Here is a 20773-nt window from a genome sequence, read left to right as displayed (position 1 = left end):
GAGCTTGGAAGTGTTCCTTCCTCTTGAATTTTTTGGAATAGTCTGAGGAGGATAGGTTTTAGTTCTTCCTTGAATGTTTGGCAAAACTCTCCTGTGAAGCCATTTGGCCCCGGGCTTTTGTTTGCCGGGAGCTTTTTGATGACTGCTTCAATTTCGTCCATAGTTATTGGCCTATTGAGCTGTTTAGATTCTTCTTGATTGATTTTTGGAAGGTTATATTTTTCTAGGAATATGTCCATTTCCTCCAGGTTGTCCAGTTTGTTGGAATAGAGTTGTTCGTAGTATTTTGTAACCATCCTTTGTATCTCATCGGGGTCTGTTGTTATTTCACCTCTTTCATTTCTGAGTTTGTTTATTTGGGTCCTCTCTCTTTGCTTCTTGGTGAGCCTAGCTAGAGGTCTATCAGTCTTGTTTATCCTTTCAAAGAACCAGCTCTTGGTTTTGTTGATCTTTTGTATTGTTTCTTTGGTCTCTATGTCATTTATCTCCACTCTGATCTTTGTTATTTCCTTCCTTCTGGTTACACTGGGCTTTTCTTGCTGCTCTTTTTCTAGCTCTTTGAGTTGTAGGGTTAAGTAATTTATTACCATTGTTTCTTGTTTTTTTCAATAGGCTTGTAGAGCTATGAACTTCCCTCTCAAGACTGCTTTCGCTGTGTCCCATAGATTTTGGATTGTTGTGTTTTCATTGTCATTTGTTGCCATGATGTTTTTTATTTCTTCCTTGATCTCTCTGGTTGACCCAGTCCTTGTTTAATAGCATGCTGTTTAGTCTCCATGTGTTTGATTTCTTTTAATTGTATTTATTGTAGTTGTTTTCCAGTTTTATGCCACTGTGATCTGAGAAGACGCTTGATATAATTTCTATCTTCTTGAATTTGAAGAGACTTTGCCTGTGACCCAGCATATGGTCTATCTTTGAAAATGACCCATGTGCACTTGAGAAGAATGTATATTCTGTGGCTTTGGGGTGAAATGTTCTGAAGATGTCAATTAATTCCATCTGGTCTAGTGATTCATTTAGGATTGCTGTTTCTTTGCTGATTTTTTGTTTAGAGGATTTGTCCAGTGGTGATAGTGGGGTATTAAAGTCTCCTACTATGATTGTATTGCTATTAATCTCTCCCTTGAAATCCTCCAGGAGTTTTTTTATGTATTTGGGTGCTCCTATATTGGGAGCGTATATGTTTACCAGAAGTATTTCTTCTTGTTGGATTTCTCTCTTTAGTATTATGAAGTGGCATTCTTTATCTCTTGTTATGGCATTTGCTTTGAGGTCTATTTTGTCAGATATAAGTATTGCTACCCCAGCTTTTTTTTTCATTTCCATTTGTCTGAAAGATATTTTTACATCCCTTCACTTTCAATCTGTGTGAGTCTCTTGTTCTGAGGTGGGTCTCTTGTAGACAGCATATATATGGGTCGTGTTTTTTTATCCATTCAGCTACTCGATATCTTTTGATTGGAGCATTTAGTCCGTTTACATTTAAAGGTATTACTGAAAGGTATTTGTTTGTAGTCATATCTATTTTTGTGTCTGTATTCCTTCTTACCTGTTTATTTCTTCTTTTTACAGTATTCCCTTTAGCAATTCTTGCATTGCTGGTTTGGTGGTGATAAACTCCTTGAGCCTTTTTTTGTCTGCAAAGCTCCTGATTTCCCCTTCAATTTTGATTGATAGTCTTCCTGGATATAGTATTCTTGGATTCAGTCCTTTGCTTTGCAACACTTTGTATAACTCCTTCCATTCACTTCTAGCTTGTTGTGTTTCTGTTGAGTAATCATTTGACAATCTGATGGGTGTTCCTTTGTAGGTAACTCTCTGTCTCTCTCTTGCTGCCTTTAAGATTCTGTCTTTATCATTTATATTTGCCATTGAAATTATGACATGTCTTGGTGTGGGTCTTTTGGGGTTGATCCTGCTTGGGACTCTCTGTACTTGCGTAACTTTTATCTTTCCCATATCCAGGAAGTTTTCTGTCATTATTTCTTCAAATAGGTTTTCTAATCCCTGCTGCTCTTCTTGTCCTTCTGGCAGCCCTATTATACACATGTTACTTCGTTTCATGTTGTCCCGAAGCTCCCTTAGGCTTTCCTCCTGCTTTTTAATTCTTTTCTCCAATTGCTGTTCAGATTGAGCTTGTTTCTGTACCTGATCTTCTAACTCACTAATTCGGTCCTCTGCTTCTTGTAGTCTACTGTTGAAACTTTCCATGATGTTTCTGATTGTAGCTATATCACTTTTCATTTCTTCCTGATTCTTGCATAAGTTGTTTATTTTCTCATCCATCCAATGTATAAATTCCACGACCATTACTCTGAACTCCTTTTCAGTCATGTTGCAAGCTTCAGTTTCACTAATTTCCTTTCTTGGCGACTCCACATTTTCTTTCCTCTGTGAGTTATTTCATTTCCCCATTCTGGCTATCACCAGAAAGCTCAAGCTTCCGTTTGCGTGGACCTTGGCCGTGTGCTGTGGGAACTTCGCTCAACCCGAGTTTCACTGAAGTGCTCTGACACTAGGACGTGTGGCTGCCTTTGGTTGGTGGGAACCAGACTTGCCCAGGGTCAGTGTCCCCAGTGTTCCGTGTGTGCACACTTAGAATCAGACTTGCCTAGGGTCAGTGTCCCCAGTGTTCCGTGTGTGCACACTTAGAATTCTGGTGTGCACACTTAGAATCAGGGGCCCTGTCTGCACCATTCTGTTGGTATGTGCTGAAAATGAGATCCTTAGCATGTGCCAGGGGTCAGAGTTTCCCTGTTTCTGCACCAAGACTTGAGTGTCAGAGTCTCTGTTGCCTTTTGCAGTTTCTTGTTGAGAAATAGGGTCCCTGTGTGTGCATGCATCAACAATTGGGGTCGCTGGCTCTTAGTGTGAATGCGCTGTGAGTCAGGGATCCCAGGCAGCTGTGTCCGGCGTGCCAAATTCCCTGAAGTGGAGCTGCATCCTGTGTGTGCTCTCTCTACTGAGCCAAACCGGCTAGGACGCACACTCTTAATTTCCTGAAGGTGAGCTGGCTCCGTGCACTCTACCGGAGTCCCGGAAGGGGGGCGGAGTCCGTCCTGCGCGCCAAATTCCCCAAAGGGGAAGCCCCTCTGTGCAAGCTCTAAGATTCCCCGAAGGGGGAGCTGTGACCCGCAAGCCAAATTCCCCCAAATTCTCCGAAGGGGAGCCTTCTGTGTGCACTGACAGATTTCCCCAACAGGGAGCTGCTTCTGTCCCGCACTGTGAGCCAAATTCCCTAAGGGGGAGCGAGTCCCTGTGCAAAGCTCTGCGGCTTGGGCGAGGGGCGGATCTATCAGTTACTATGGCGCTGTCTGCACGCCTGTAGGAAGGGGGATAGGCTCTTTGACTCACGGAATTCTGCTGGGAAGTCTGGATTCTTGTTGTTTGTTGGTCTGAAGCTGTGATAGCAGTTCTCTGTCCCCAGTGGCTGCAGGGTCCTGGTTTGTGTCAGAAGCCAGGATCCGAGTCTCAGGCAGCTCTGTTTCTCAAGATCCTTTCATCTTATTTCTGAGGCCCTACTTCAATCATCTGAAATTCCTCTGGAGCTACATTGAACTTGTAGGCCCTACTCTAGCCACCAGATGGCAGTAAAGAACCTTATGAGGTTAATTCTGATAGATGTTTTCATTCACTGTTGACACTTGAGGCCAGATCATTCTTTTTTTGTGGGAGACTGTCCTATGCATAATAAGAAAGGGTCATCCATATATTTTCCCAGCAGATGAAATAATTTTATTTCACAGTTGTCTTTAAAACCACAAAGACATTATGTTCTTCATATAAAAACATAAGTATGTATAACTATATTTTCTAGAAAATTATTATATAGACCCTCTCAGAAAAAAATGCATCCCATTAATATGGTTTCAGTGAAGGTGCTTGGAAAGAATTCACATCTAGTTTGATTCCTAAAACATACCATTTCACCACTGCATCTTTTGGTTCAAAGTATAGATTATTATCATCAGTACATGTTCCTGTGTTCTTACACATTGATAATACACATATAGAATGGAGGTTTATCACTTAATGCTCTATTGGTTCATCAGCCTTTTCTGCAGGTTCATCAGCAGGTTGAGCAGGCTGTGCTTTTCTCTGTGGCCTTTTTTCAAGGCCTTCCAGGAATGGAGACACATTATCATCATCATGTGGACAAAAGGAGCCACATGCTAACTTGACAAGCTCAGGGGAGGCCTGCGTGGCAGTCTTGCAAACTCAGAGACCTGGAATAACCACAAAGGATGGTTTGAAAATTAAATATTTAACTACAAACAGGTTATAGTGGGTAGTCATGTCCTAGTCCGATATCTTCCCTGACAAAGATCAACTTAGATCTTCTTTACTGAGCCCATTTGCCTTTTTGCCTCTAAGATAACATGTCTGTGAGATGTCTGGGTAACTTGTAACTTCCTTTTTACCCCGGGCCCCTCAGGGCACAACAAATGGCACCCGGGACATTCCCTCATTGTTATTGTTATCAAGTTAATTGTCAAACGTTAAAGTATCCTGTATCCATCTCTGTAAGAGAAGCACATGTCCATCATTTCACTTTTCACCCTATCCCAGATGTTTCCCTGCTTTGCTTTGTCCCACCTCCCTAATCTGTCACCAATGGATTTCATGTAACTCACCTACATCCCTTTCCTTTGATTTCAATGTATAAATATAGATGTAACCCTGCATTCTCCAGAGCATTATCTCAATTCATTGAGGTTCTGCTTCCTGGCATATGTCGACAGTTTGGCTCAAATAAACTCACAAAATTCTTTACAGGTTTCAATGGTTTTTTTTCCGTTAACAATCATTATAAATCATAAACTCCAAGTCTTTACCAACAATTCCAATGGAAACATTCTTTGTAGTTAGGTCCTGTTCTGTAAGAAGTGTCTCTCTTAAAGCACGCAAATTATGCTTAACCAGTTCATTCAAATTGCATTCCATAAACTCAGACATATGTCTGTCCAAATAAGTATGAGCTGGTTGAAAATGAGCTCCAATGGACACAAATCTGCTGTCAAAATAGTTAGCAGATAGACAGATGTGGAATACAAGAGGGCCCATATCATCATAACCAGGAATAAGCAGCCCAACAGCATTCGGTCTTTAGCCATTTCTTTGTGTTGGTATCTGGGTCTTGCTTCCAATTATAGATACAAGAGGAGACACAGGAAGAGGTCTGTCAAATACAAATATGGAATCCAAACACTCCTGGCACATAAAATTACATAACAGTCTAGCCCCAGCAGTAAGTCTCACAATTGAGATACCAATATGTCAAAATGGAGAATTTTTTTCTGGTGAGCTGCAAGTTCTGAGTGTGCTTTCTTCAGTGTAACCAACACTGCATGGGGTTTCTTATTTCAGACCAACTGTGGCTAAACATTGATTGACAGCTTCCATTGCATATTCAATTTGATGAATCCTGCCCTGAGGGCTCCAAACATTGACATCATTGTCATGCTGGTTGCAAAACTTGGTTCCAACATGGGGCGTGACTGTCCCTTTCTGCAGACCTGCCTATCAATGAGCACTGACAAAACTAAGGCTTGGCCATCTACAGGAATGTCTGTGTGATCAGATGTTGATGGAATTTTTAAAAATCTTTGTTGTTTTATTTTTTATTGAATTTATTGGGGTACAGGTTTCAAGTGTACAACTCAGTAAAATATCATCTGCACACTGCATGGTGTGCCCATTGCTTTAAATAATATTTATTCATTAAAAATATTTTAATGTGGAAAAACATACAAAAAGAAATTAAAAACACACAAAATCCCACTCCTCTTCTAGGCATATGACACATAGTTAAATATGTATAATTATGCACATATAATAATCTACTATCCTATAATCTCCTTTCCACTCAAAATTTCCTAAGGACATCTTTTGATATCAACAATTTTGGTCTATTGAATAATTTTAAAGCCTGAATAATGTACATTTATTTGTACCTAAACAGATCTCCATCAGGTGACAACCAGGTTCCTAAATTTCCACTATTATAAATTGCATTGCAATTCACATCTTTGAATATATATCTTTGCACAGGCTGAGATTGACACTGTTTCACACTCAAAACTTCTGTGTATCTAGAATTTTGCCAGGACCCAGAGCTTTATGAAGTGAATTACAGATAGATCTTGTTCCCAAGATGTACACAGGCTGGTAGGAAAAATGAACACAGGATCAAAAAAAAGTATGGTGAATGGAATAGAAATACAAAGTAGACTGTTAGCCAAAGATAAAGAGAATGTAACTGATTGGGGGTCAGGGATGGCTTTATAGACATAGGCCTTGGAAGAATCAGTATAAAAGTTAGTCTCTGCTCCTTTTTTTTTTTTTTTTAATGGTTATTATATAACGACCATTTATTTAAGTGCCTATTTCTCCTGCACTCTGTGTGTAGGTGAAGGCCAACCTTCTGTTAATGAAAAAAACCATTGAAACCTGTAAAGAATTTTAGTGAGTTTATTTGAGCCAAACTGTCGACATATGCCGAGAAGCAGAACCTCAATGAATTGGGATAACGCTCCGAAAAAATGGTGGGTTACATCTGTATTTATACATTGCCATCAAAGGAGGGACATAGATGGGCTACATGAAATTCATTGGTGACGGATTAAGGAGGTGGGATCAAGTCAAACGGTGGGAAACCCTGGGATTGGATAAAAAGTAAAATGATGGACACATACTTAGGTGGGTACAGGAACAATTAACATGATAATGAAGGAATTTGAAGTATCTGTCCTGGAGCCCACCACATTTGGTTGTGCCCCAGGGGCTCCAGCAAAAGAAGGAAGTTACAAGTTACCCAGACATCTCACAGATAGCTCACAGATATGTTATCTTAGAGGCAAAAAGGCAAATGGGCTCAGTAAAGAAGATCTAAGTTGATCTTTGTCAGGGAAAAGATATCGGCCTAGGACATGACTGCCCACTATAACCTGTTTGTAGTTAAATATTTAATTTTCAGACCATCTTTTGTGGTTACTTTAGGTCTTTGAGTTTGCAAGACTGCCACGCAGGCCTCCCCTGAGCTTGTCAAGTTAGCATGTGGTTCCTTTCATTCACACTTTCCTTCTTCATATGCCCTGTATTTATCATAGGGCCTCATATGAACTGAATTTTTACAGAATTTACCAGGTGACCGGAAAACAAAACAAAACAGGGAGTACTCAGAGATTCAGGAAGAACCCTTTATTTTCAGATGTATTAGTACAGTGACTCGGGAGAGTCTGTTTCTCCAAAGCCTGAGTGAGTGAATATGGATGAAGCTTTCCCTTTATACCCTTGGTTTCTTTGTCCCCCAAATATGGCAGGCTTCCAGAACTTTTGCAGACTTTGCGAAAAAGCCCTTTGTGTTGGGATAGAGATTACACCCAAAGGCCTGGCCTGGTGCCAGTGCTGATAACCCCCTCCGGGGGGTTGTGTATGGTTCATGGTTTATAGCCTCTGTAAAATGGGAGTATTCTAGGACACAGGTTCTGCAAGGCAAGACAGGTATCATTGGAGTTAATTATGCATTAGAAGGCAGGTTATTGGCAACGATTCAGAATGCTAACCCTCCCCCTCCCCCCCCCAAAAAAAAAATGTCTTATATCCCCTTTCAGAATCTTTAGTAAAGGGTTGCTGAATGGGGGTATTTATTATAAACCTTCTTGTTATGAGAGCATTCTCCTGAAAGGAGAGAAGGGAGAATCATATAGAAACAAATAGACTATGGATACAAGTTTAAATTCCCTCTCAATTTTCCACATTCAAAAACAGAAAAGGAAACAGGGATGGGAAAAAAGAGAGAGGAAGAGAGAAAAGGTAAATTAGTATATACCTTTCTGGTCCTTTCTTCCCTCTTCTGAAAAGCTCGCCCAAGAAGAAATCAGAATGACCTTGCAGAGGAGCACAGTAAAAATCAGATGATATGGAGAAAAGTTTTACTCCCCTTATTTTAGTCTAGAATGTAATATTTCCTCCCCCCACCCCCTACCCCTTTTCCATTCATGGTTACCAGGAGAAAAATATTACAGTCTCGATTCAGTTTAAACTTTATTCAATCTGACAATTTAAACATCCTTTTAGAAAGTGTGTAGTCTCTATTGGAAAAAATAATGCTTAATCACTCAAGAGAGCCTCCCCTTGAGAAAGGCTTTTCCTGTTGTGGTGGCTGCCACCTGCTGGTCTCCTGAGCATTCTCCTTCATACATCTAATTGCTAAACATTCTGCAGGATATCACTGCTGAATTAACTAGTTAACTTGAGGTCTAGACTAAGCGTCCTCAAACTACGGCCTACAGGCCACATGCGGGTGTTTTTGTCGTTTTGTTTTTTTACTTCAAAATAAGATATGTGCAGTGTGCATAGGAATTTGTTCATAGTTTTTTTTTTAAACTATAGTCCGGCCCTCCAACGGTCTGAGGAACAGTGAACTGGCCCCCTGTTTAAAAAGTTTGAGGACCCCTGGAGACTTTTGGCAGGGACAATGTTCCTGAGTTGCTGATGCTATACCAAGGATTTTGCTGGCTGAAGAACCCCTGAGTTTACTGCCACTCCACCAATCTGAAAGTTGGCCCAGCAGTCCACACTACTTGAAGCCTGAGTCAACTCACTCTGCTATGGTAGGCCTATGGAAACCCAAGGGGTTTCTTTTGTTGTTGTTAATCCTCATCCCAGGTTATTTTCCCCATTGATTTGTTTAGAGACTGGAAGGGAGTCAGGAAGGGGAAGCGGGGAGAGGAGAGGAGAGAACAGGAGAGGAGAGGAGAGGAGAGAGAGAGAGAGAGAGAGGAGAGAGAGAGAGAGAGAGTCATCAATGTGAGAGAGATACATTGATTGGTTGCCTTCTGCATTCACTCCCAACCAGGGCCTGGGATCAAATCTACAACCCAAGTACACACCCTTGACTGAAAATTGAACCTACAACCCTTCAGTGCAGGGATTGGTGCTCTAACCAATTTGCAATACCGGCCAGGGCCCAATGTGTTTCAATTGTGCACCCACCAACACTCAGGGCATCTTTGAACCCCAGAGCCTCCCTCTACCAAACCTAGATGTGCTACATTACTGTGACTGAGTCCCCAACTTGAAACATAGCCAAATCCATTTTGAATATCAAAGACTAACATTACCTCAACCTTATTTTTTTAATATGTTTTTATTGATTTTACAGAAAGGAAGGGAAAGGGAGAGAGAGATAGAAACATCAATGATGAGAGAGAATCATTGATCAGCTGCCTCCTGCACACTCCCAACTGAGGATCGAGCCCATAACCTGGGCATGTGCCCTGACTGGGAATCTAACTATGGCTTCCTGGTTCATGGGTCAAAGCTCAACCACTGAACCACATCAGCCGACACCGCCTTATTTCTTTAGACATTTCCTTTATTTTTAAAAAATCTTTATTGTTGAAAGTATTACATAATTCCTCCTTTTTCCCTCTTCCAGCCCGCTCCCGTGCCCAGGCTCTCACCACCCCATTGTCTGTGTCCACAGGTTTTATGCAAATATGCACTCAAGTTCATTGGTTGATCTCTACCCACCCACTCTCCCCTGCCTTACCTCTGAGGTTCAACAGCATACATTTCCTTTATAAAGAATTTTCATATCCTCTTGACAAATAAATGCCTCTCATGGCCTAAGAAAAGCCCTAACCATGCCATCTTCATCTGTATCCTCATCCCCAACTTTGGTGCAGTCTGATCACTACAAAGACTGTGCTCCTTCCCCTTCCCTCCATTCCTTTAGCCTCAAAGTTATCAGGTTTGAGGATTAGAGGGAGAGAAACTGGAAGAAAACTGCCTGACCATAGCATATCATACTGGTCTGGAACCCTCACAGAAACATCCTTATTTACTTGTAAAACCCCTTCATCATAATTAAGAAAGAGACATTTTAGAAACTTGACCATTCACATAATACACATTCAAAGAGCACCTATTATGTGCAATATACTGGGACAGGTTTAATGTGAAACCCACTGTGTACTAGTGCTGCTTTAACAATTTACCAGCCTTCGTGGTTTAAAACAACAGATTAATGATTTTACATTACTGGAAGTGTAAAGTCCAAAATTGGTTCTTATGCGGCTAAACACAAATTATTCTCAGGGCTGTGTTCCTTCTGGAGGCTCTAAGGCAGTGGTTCTCAATATGTGGGTCGTGACCCCTTTGGGGGTTGAACGACCCTTTCACAAGAGTCGCCTAAGACCATCGGAAAACACAGATATTTACATTATGATTCATAACAGTAGCAAAATTACAGTTATGAAGTAGCAACAAAAATAATTTTATGGTTGGGAGTCACCACAACATGAGGAACTGTATTAAAGGGCCGCGGCATTAGGAAGGTTGAGAACCACTGCTCTAAGGGAAAGGAAGTCTGTTTCTTTGCCTTTTCCTCTCAAAGGGGAGAATAATAATTGTTGTAAGAAAAAGTGAAATCATCCAGGGACACACAAACAAGAAGATAAATCAAATTTATCTTTTTTACTAACCATTAGAGAAAGATTTAGGAAAAATCTCTGTCTAGTCCTCCCCAGAACATCCTACCCATAAAGGTTTCAAGACTCTGACCAGAGAGTAAAACAAGTATCAAGAATGAGCCAAACCCTCTACTTCTAGACCTTCATGATTCTACGGATAGAACCAAAAGTTGGCTTCAGGTCCAACTGACAAGTGCTTCCCTGACTAAACACTCGCTGAGCTGCCTGTACTGGCTCCCAGGACACTGCTTCAGGGAGGCTTCAGCAGAATAGGATGCAGTCATTCAAGGTAAAGGAAGAAGTTTCTCTCTCTACTTACAGCACCTCTGACAACAAATGCATGTGTTTTCCACGCCAAGCAATTCTCAGTTCTCTGCGACACCAGCTGAATGTCCTACAATTCGATTCTAACACTAACTACCTGGAGTTAGCCCTACTCTACAGGTCAGGGGCTTAATCCTCTGCTGCAAAAGCCAATTGCCCATCCCAAGTTGTCACCTGCACTTCTGACCAACCAGTTATATATTTGAGGTTCTCATGATCCTCTCCTCAAGTTTGATAATTTGCTAAAACAGCAGGAAAGTGCTTTACTTACTCTTACTAGTTTATACAAAGGATACAACTCAAGAACAGCCAAATGGAAGAGCTGTATAGGGCAAGGTATGTAGGAAGGCCTTCAGAGCTTTCATGCCCACTCAGAGCAGGGTGAACTACCCAGCACCCCAATATATTCATCAACCCAGAAACTCTCTAAAATCTGTGTAGGGTGTTTGTGGAAGCATGATTGATTAAATTATTGGTCTTTGGTGATTGAGTCTCCAACTCTCCATGGAAAGTAGGTGCAGGGGAGTGCTGACAGCTCCAACCCTCTAATCACATGGCTAGCTCCTCTGATAACCATCGCTCATCCTCCAAGAGTCACCTCATTAACATAACCTCAGGTGTATTTGAAATGGACTTTTTATGAATAACAAAAATGCTCCTTTATCCCTATTACTGAGGAAATTCCAAGGGATTTAGGTGTTCTATGCCAGGAAGCAGGATATAAGACAAATAAATATTGTTTATTTTATCACAACATCATACAGGGTTCTCTGCAGTACTGTGGACAGGGCAGCTCCTTTCTCCCAGCAGAAGCTATGACATTCTATGTACAGCATTTTCCTACCGGCTGGGGTCTTTCTTCAGAGCCACTGGGTACCAAGAGTCAGGGAGGTAGATGCAGTCCACCCAGATGTAAGCATAAGGAGGTGAATGATCTGAAAGGATTTTAAAGTAGCAATAAAACTAACTAAAAATCGATCTGATTCTTATCTCCTTGCACAACAATGCCAACAGTGTTAATGATATAATAACTTTCTCACAAAAATCTTCTGTTTGTCTAATTTCTAAACAATTACTATGGTTAGTGTTGAGTAACCTACGTATGCAGGGTTAAATGATCACTTTTTAAAATTAATCCACTAAAAATATTTCAGTCTTCATGGAAAGTAATTTTGCAGAATTATCAGTTACACAGTTAAATTCAGCCACAGACATAACTTTCACAGTAAATTCGTAAGAATTTAACCATCTTTCAAACTCCCTGCAGGTGCATTTTCTGGCTCCAACCCCTATGAAAGAAGATGGCCCTGCTATTGTAGCAGTAAAATTAAAATAAACAATCTTAAATGTATGAGACTTTTCTGACATCTTTTTTTTTTTGATAGGTGAAGTTTCAGATGAGGTCAATCAGACACAAAAATATTAGCAATCAGCCAAAACAATCCTTGAACAACATGTAGTATAACAAGTTTTACAATTGTTCCTTGAACACACACAAAAAACATTCTGTAGTAATCTATTAACTATGAAAAATGTAAAGAAATTGACATAGAAAAGATAATGAAATTCTGAAGACTATCAGAAGAGAGAAGAGAAGATAGTCTTATATGCCCAAAAATGAATAAATAAATAATTAAATACCATGTTACCCTGTACATTTGCACCAAGAGAACATTTCTTTTGAAGCAATGCATCAAATAATGTCAGTGGCAATGTTCATTGTCTCCAAATTTGGCAAAAGATCTTCAGAAATGTTTATCAATAGATATTTATGAACTCCAATTATGAAGTTCATTGAAAGCTGCAAAATTTGATCCCAAAGAAACAAGACAGGGAATTGTAGTTTCTGGAATTTATTGTGAAGTGTGATTTGTATAAATTTCTACCAGAATATCCATGTTTCCTAACCATTTGTTATCTGTTGCTTCAAACTAAATAAACCTTTCAGAATTGAAATTAACAAGAAGTGTTCTCTGGTGATCTATGAGCAAAGACAAGTGACACATTCTAAGTATGTTGACTAGTGAACATGAGTATGTGGAGACAAGTGTATCACTTTCCTAGTGCTTCTGTAACAAAGTGCCACATCTGGGCACATTAACACAAATGAACTGGATTGTCTCATAGCTCTAATGTTTCCGCTGGGTCATCTCTAGAAGGATCTAGAGAAGAATCTGTTCCATGTCTTTGTCTTAGGTTCCAGTGTTTGCCAGAAATCCTTGGCTTGCAACTTCCTAATACAGATCTCTGCCTTCTTGGTCACATGGGTTCTCCCAGTGTGTGTGTGTCTTCATGAGGTTATCTTTACTCAGTGTGTCCCTGTCTGTCTCTTCACCCCTGTTCCTTTTATAAGGACACCAGTCACTTGGATTAGATGCCCACCCTACTCCAGTATGACCTCATCTTAACGAATTGCATGTGCAATGACCCTCCTTCCAAATGAGGCCATATTCTTAGGGACTGGAGGGGAGGTGGAGGAGGTTGGGGGATGTTAGGACATAATATATCCTTTGCTGGATGTGGGAGAATCACAATTCAACCCATAACTAAGAGCAATGTTTTTGCAAACTTATAAGCATTCAGGCTCCAAAACAGAAACTATAATGTTATTGTATGTTACCTTACACATAAATGCCTAGTATGTTTATCCCTTAAAAAATACACTGATGTAATTTAAAAGTATTAATCCATTACTTTTCTTTGAGTAATTTGTGTTTTTTCTTTAGGATGATTATATGTACCTACCTCAACAAAAGTAAGTTTTCACTATGTTTCTTAACTGAACATCATTGCTACTGCTTTCCTTTCACCATGACTGCTGAAAACAATTGTGTCAAAAATGACGCCCTTCCTGTGTCAGACAGGCCTCCTCCAACCATCCATAGCAGGGTGAGCCCCCAGCCCAGGAGCGCGACCCTCCAGGCGTCTCTTGCCTCAGACACTCACTTTCCCATCAGGCTCCAAGGTGGAGCTTCCATTGCTCTACAGGCCACAGGAAGCCTGAGGCAGCACAATAGAACCCCTAAGGCTGGCTCCTCCCTCAGGAGGGGGCGCCTGTTCCCACACAGACCAGGAGCACAGGCAATGCCTGAAGCCCGCCCAGCTTGCCTGCCCTGGAAGGGGTCCACACCCCTTCTCCCCCTTCCCCAGGTTACCCACCAGGCAGGCTCTGAAGCTCATGGGCAAACCCGTCCACCAAGCCTTTAACAGCAAAGTATCCTTTCAAACCACCCCTCCCTGCAGTTTCCCTTTATGTTTCCTGTTGCAGTCCCACAGGAGCAGTGAAAGGGAGCAACAAGGACCTTCTATAGCCGTAGGCCATATTCCATCCTCTGGGCCTTGTTCCCCAGTCCTGCATCCACCTATTGTGAAACTTGCTTGCAGGACTAGTACCACATGGGGGCGTCAAGGATGCATGTGGACCAGATAACAGGTTACCCTGAGAAGATCAGGGCAGGATGCTCTGGTCTACAGTGCTGGTCTGGCCTGAGGGGGTGTGGGCGGCCTGGACATGGGGAAGGAGTGGGACCCTCTTAGTAAGCCCAGCCCCCTAAGTCTGAACCCTCCAGTATCCTGAGCAAAGCCCACTTTTCTTGTCCCCAATTGAAAGACTGGTTAGGGCTGCAGGGTGAGGGGTGGCCTGAATGGAGAGAAGCTTGGCTGCAGTCCAGCATTAGAGGAGTAATCATCTGTAAAAATTAAAAACTGTAATAAAACTAACTAAAAATCAAGCTGACTCTGATCACTTTGCACAACAATGCTAACAGTGTCAGTGATACAATAACCCTCAAGCAAAAATCCTCTGTGGGTTTAAGTTCTAAACAATTGCTGTGGTTAATGTTGAGTAAACTACATATACAGGCTTCAAATGATCACTTTTTGAAACTAATCCACTAACACATAGTTTATTCTACATGGAAGTTAATTTGCAGAATTAACAGTTAAACAGTCAAACTCAGCCACATATCTTACTTTTCATAGTAAATTAATAAGAATTTAGGATCTTTCAAGCTCATTTATGGTGCATTTTGTGACATCAGCCCTTGTGGCAGAATATAGCCCTGCTTTTAAAGCACTAACTTTAAAATAAATTATCTTAGTTGTTTGACACTTGTCTTTTATGACATTTATTTTTTTTACTGAGGTGCAGTTTCAGTTGAGGTCAGACACAAAAATATAGGCAAACAGCCCTGGCCAGTGTGGCTCAGTTGGTTGGAGCATTGGTGTGTGTGTGTGTGTGTGTGTGTGTGTGTGTGTGTGTGTGTGTGTACCCTATCTCTTTGGGAGTGCTGAAAGTAAATGTCTGCAGTGGTGCCTAACTCTGCTCTCTTCTGGGTAACTCTCCCGCTCTAGCAGAAGGACTTGATACCAAAAACTGTTTCAAGTGCTGGCCTATTGGTCCCAAGGTCAGCTTAGGGGTTCTGAGAATGCTGCTGATCCCAAATTGGAATAAGCAAGTAGGCAGTGATGGAGTATAAAGGGAATTGCCTCCCACCCCCTCACAGAGAAAGCAGCCTTATGTTCCTAAACCAGCTACTATATGGGCTGTGACAGCATCAGGAATCAAGCATCCACAGCCCACACACCTCAAACACCAGGGATTTAATTGGAGTCAAAGGATATGCAGCCTTCATCCTTGCCCTTGATTATGTCTTTGAATCTCTTCACCTTTAAGAACTGGAGCTAGAGTTGTGACATGGGCAGTCTTAATGGAGCCCAGAAGCATTGAGGGAGCCAGATAACCCTCTCTTTGTACAATAGCTAAAATCCCTTGTGTGAATATATGCAACCTGACTTCCCCCCCTTCCTTTGAGATTTCTGAGAATGAGAACTATCCACATGCTCAGGCTTCATGGGATAGTAAATGCACAGTATATGTTTCTGGCTCTTAGTTCTTGCTTTTATTTAGTTAGCATACTTGTTTTTCTTAATGTTGGTTTATATGGGGCATGTACCCTATAGTGCCAAACTGACCCATAGTTAATTGACTTATAACATCAAGCATAAAGATTGAGCCCCTGAGATTTCTTAGAGAAAGTCTAGGTCCTGGTAGGGATTGGAGAACCATCTGTGCCCTAACTGAGTAGCTCAGTTGGTTAGAATGTTGTCTGAATACAACAAGGTTTACACAGTCAATCCCCAGTCGGGGCACACACAAGAATCAACCAATGAATGCATAAATGAGTGGAACAACAATTCAATGTTTCTCTCTCCCTCTTTTTCTCTCCCAAATAAATAAATAAATAAATAAATAAATAAATTATACATCTCTCACCAAAAGAGAGAGAAAGAGAGAGAGAGAGAGAGAGAGAGAGAGAGAGAGAGAGAGAAACAATCTACACTAATTAAAGAGTAAGATGCAAATTGACCATACCTTCAAGATGCCCACCACCCAATCAGGAGTGAGTTTGCAAATTAAACCAACAAAGATGGCTGGTTAATGTGCACACACAGGCGCCAAGTGGCTGGGGGCGGGGCGGGATGCTTGTGCTGTCACCATGGCAATGACACAGGCGTTCCACACTGCCCCAGCTCTTTGGGCCTCTGGGCAGCGTGGGAAGGCAGAAAGGCAGCTCCGGGCCAGAGCGAAAAGGTGGCTCCATCCAGAGCGAAGGCAGTGCCTGCAGCCAGGGGAATGAAGGCCCATTTTGCACGAATTGTCGTGCATTGGGCCTCTAGTCTATAATAACCATTTATAATAATCTGGTACCCTTCCTGTTTCTAGGCAGGATCACATAGTACCCTCATGTATTCCCCTCAAGCTCTGAATAGGCCTCGAAAGAGGAACAGAACTGAGATGTACTACTATCCTGGCCAAAGGAGTGCAAGCATTGAGCAGAGGATTTTGGACTCCAGGATCAGCTACTTTTTTTTGGACTGGAATAGGGGTTTGTGAGGGAAGGGAGGTGAAGTGAAGGAGGGGGTTGAAGAGGGAGGAGGATTAGGAAGTTAAACCTGCTGAGAATTTTCTAGAAATTTTTTATTGGCAAATTTGGGCCTCTCTGGGAACTCAGCAAAGAGAAATCCAGCTTCCATATGGCCAGGACATCTGAGAAGTAGGAAGCTACTTTATATACACTAATTAGTGTGAAGCCAAACTTGCCCCAATCAGGATGTCCATCCCTCAAGGCTAAGTCTTGACTAGGGTAAAGACTCAGTGCTTCATCCTAGTCTAAATGCTTCATAACAGGGCCTAACAGTTCCCATATCCCCAATATGGTAGAAAGGAGAGATTTTTATTTTAGCCCAAACCTTCAGAGTGTATTGGGCCCACCTTACCCACCCATTGTCTTAGATGACAAGCCTGAAGGTGAAGAGGTCTCTGGTCTAGCAGACAGACAGTAGCTTCAGTGACAGCTATTCTTGTGCTGTTTCACTCAGCTTCTTTAATCACACACTCAACTATTCCCAGCAGGGATCTCCATGCCTCCTACTTCTCCAACTTGTCTTTCACATTATTACCAGAAAGCTCTGTCTGACATTATATTTGAGTGAGATACTAGACAATCAAAGCTTTATTAAATAAACGTACAACTCTGAAAGCTTGTACCCCAAACTTATTCCTTTCCTGTCTTCTTAGAATGAACACTCCCCTCAGCTAGATAACTTAGAGTCATCCCTGACTCCTAGAGAAAGCTCTTTTCTTAATATTAAAATGACATCTTTAAGTATTATTGGCAATAGGTGGATTGTGGCTGACCCTCATAGCTTTTCCATTTACCCCCATTATATATCCCCCCTTGTAGTTTTCAGCAGTTCCCTAAGTGCTTATTAAGCATCTGCTAGCACCCATCATCAATAAGCAGGGGTGGGGATTGTTCTACACATGGGCCGTATGAGGCCCATAAAATCATCTAGTCTGGCCCTGCCAAAGCATTAGGGTTCAGTTAATTAAATGTTTGACCAAATATGGCACGCTAATTTTTAAGTTGATAATTTTGTATGGCTTGCAAATGATTCTATAGATAAACAAATGGCCCATGGCAGTAAAAAGGCTCCCCACCTCTGCACTAGGGATAGGATTTTTATCAAATGTTTGCCATGTGTTGGACCCTCACCTCAATACAAGGGATACAGATATGAGAAGAAACAACCGCCCACTTCAAGGAGCTCACAGTCTAATGCACCGCTACTGATGTTCCCCACTACCTTTGGTTGATGCAGTCTCTACCACCCAGGAAACCCTCCTCCCCCTTTTACCTACCTAACTATACACAAACATGGCATCTCCTGGTGGCTCCTCTGACCATGGACACACACAAGTTCATTTATAGATATGCACACTGATATTTCACTCTTCTCTAGTTCACTTTTTAAAAGCACTGGTCCCAATTCAGTAATTGATTTTACTGCTCACTAATGGATTACAACAACCTTTTCTGAAAAACACTGATCTCAACCAGCATTAAATATAGGGACTCACCATTGCCATTTTGGGATAAAATCCAGCCTTTATCATGACACCAAAGCCTCCTATGGATAAGTCTCAGCTACCTCTCAGCCTCAACTCCTATCATTATCTGCTTCTACCTTCATAGGAAACAATGTGTTATTTTCTGACCATATCATACCTTTGTGCATGATTTTGCCTCTACTATAATGCTTTGCCTGTTTTAATGTAGCTCCTACTTGTTCAAACCTCTTCTCAGAAGTCACTTTTTTGAGGCATTCTCCACACTCCATTTCACTCTTCAAATGTAGCAAGGCCCCTTCCTGTGTGCAGTTATACTCCTCAGGGCATGCACCTACCAAAGCTTTCATCATGCTGCATCACAAATGCACGTCTGTATCCTTCACTCAACTGAGCTCCAGAAGCCAGAAACTGGGATTCATTCTTCTGGATGCCTATTCCTACCAAAGGACCTGATTCAAAACAGCTGCTCAATACACACTGAGTTGCCAGATTATTATGATCTCTGAACGCATAATAATCTGACCAATCAGTATATATGTGTGTGTGTGTGTGTGTGTGTGTGTGTGTGTATGTACACTAGAGGCCTGGTGCATGAAATTCATGTATGAGGGGGCGAGGGGTGTCCCTCAGCACAGCCTGCACCCTCTCTGATCTGGGACCCCTCGAGGGCAGTCGGACATCCCTCTCACAATCCAGGACTGCTGGCTCCCAATTGCTCACCTGCTTGCCTTCCTGATTGCCCCTAACCGCTTCTGTCTGCCAGCCTGATCACCCCCTAACCACTCCCCTGCCAGCCTGATTGATGCCTAACTGCTCCCCTGCCAGCCTGTTTGCCCCTAACTGCTCTCTCCTGCAGGCCTGGGTCCCTCCGCAACTTCCCTCCCCTGCAGGCTTGATCACCCCCAACTGCCCTCCCTTGTAGGCCTGGTCCCTCCCAACTGCCCTCCCCTGCTGGCCATCTTGTGTCCACATGGGGGCAGCCATCTTTTACCACATGGGGGCAGCTATCTTGTGTGTTGGAGTGACAGTCAATTTGTATATTATTCTTTTATTAGCTAGGATAGAGGCCTGGTGCATAGGTGGGGGCCAGCTGGTTTGCCCTTAAGAGTGTCCCGAATCAGGGTGGGGGTACCCTTGGGTGTGGGGTTGCCTGGGTGCAGAGCCTGTGGTGATTTGCAGGCTGGCCATGCCCCCCCAGTGTCTCAAGCAGAGGCCCTGATATCTGGGATTTATTTATCTTCTATAATTGGAACTTTGTAGCCTTGAGTGGAGCCAAGCCTCCTGCTCACTCCATGGCCACAGCCATTTTTGTTGGGATTTATTTATCTTCTATAATTGAAACTTTGTAGCCTGGAGGCCTGGGCCACCCAGGGCAGGCTGAAAGCTTGGCTTCCTCCATCTCCAGGGGCAACTCAAGCCTTCGGCTCTCTTCTGCTCTGTGACTGCCACCATTTTTGTTGGGATTTACTTATCTTCTATCATTGAAACTTTGTAGCATTGAGTGGAGGCCTGGGCCAGCAAGGGCAGGCAGAAAGCTTGGCTTCTTCCATTGCCAGGGAAACCCAAGCCTCCCTCCTGCTTTCTTTGTGGCTGCAGCCATCTTGGTTGGGTTTATTTGCATATTCACTCCTGATTGGCTGGTGGGTGTGGCTTGTGGGCATAGCGGAGGTATGGTCAATTTGCATATTACTCTTTCATTAGATAGGATACCCTATCTAATAAAGGACAAACATGCCAATTGACCGTAGCTTCGCTACACCCACAAGCCACGCCCACCAGCCAATCAGGAGTGATTATGCAAATTAACCCAAACAAGATGGTGGTTAATTTGTATATCCAGGCACAGAGTGAAGACTGAAGACAGCGTAGAAGGAAGCCAAGCACTGCAGAAGGGAGTGAAGCTGTGGAGAGGCAAGCGGGGTGGTGGAGAAGGGAGGGAAGCAGGCGGGGCAGCGGAGACAGCTGCAGGAAGCCCTATTCTTGCAGGAATCTATATTTACATATCCTCTCCAATAAAAGAGTAATATGCAAATTAACCATCACTCCGCTACATAAGCCTCACCCACCAGCCAGGTCATGCCCACCAGCCAATCAGGGTGAGTATGCAAATTAACCCCAACCAAGATGGCTACCAGAAGGGAGGCTTGGGTTTCCCTGGCAACAGAGGAAGCCAAGTTTTCCACACACTCTGGCGGGTCCAGGCCTCCACTCAAGGATACAAAGTTTCAATTATAGAAGATACATCAATCCCAAGAGAAATGGCTGTGGGCCACAGAGCGAGCAGGAGGCTTGGCTCCACTCCTGGCTACAAAGTTTCAATTGTAGAAGGTAAATAAATTCCAGATACCAGGGCCTCTGCTTGGGTCGCCAGAGGCGTGGCCGGCCTGCAAACCACCACAGGCCCCTCACCCAGGCCTCTCCACACCCCAAGGGAACCCCAACCTGATCCAGGACACCCTTCAGGGAAAACCAGCTGGTCCCCACCCGTGCACCAGGCCTCTATCCTATGTAATAAAAGAGTAATATGCAGATTGACCATCACTCCAACACACAA

General features: G+C 42.6%; 1 pseudogene; it reads right to left on the bottom strand.

Annotated features, from left to right (window-relative positions):
* Window positions 1-4028: 4028 nt before the first annotated feature.
* Window positions 4029-20773, bottom strand: part of LOC103302817 (proteasome subunit alpha type-1-like) — a 39405-nt pseudogene continuing 22660 nt past the window's right edge.

The sequence above is a fragment of the Eptesicus fuscus genome, chromosome 13 (assembly GCF_027574615.1).
Source record: "Eptesicus fuscus isolate TK198812 chromosome 13, DD_ASM_mEF_20220401, whole genome shotgun sequence".
Taxonomy (NCBI): domain Eukaryota; kingdom Metazoa; phylum Chordata; class Mammalia; order Chiroptera; family Vespertilionidae; genus Eptesicus; species Eptesicus fuscus.
Note: the sequence above shows the minus strand (reverse complement) of the source record. Positions and strands in the feature narration are given on the sequence as shown.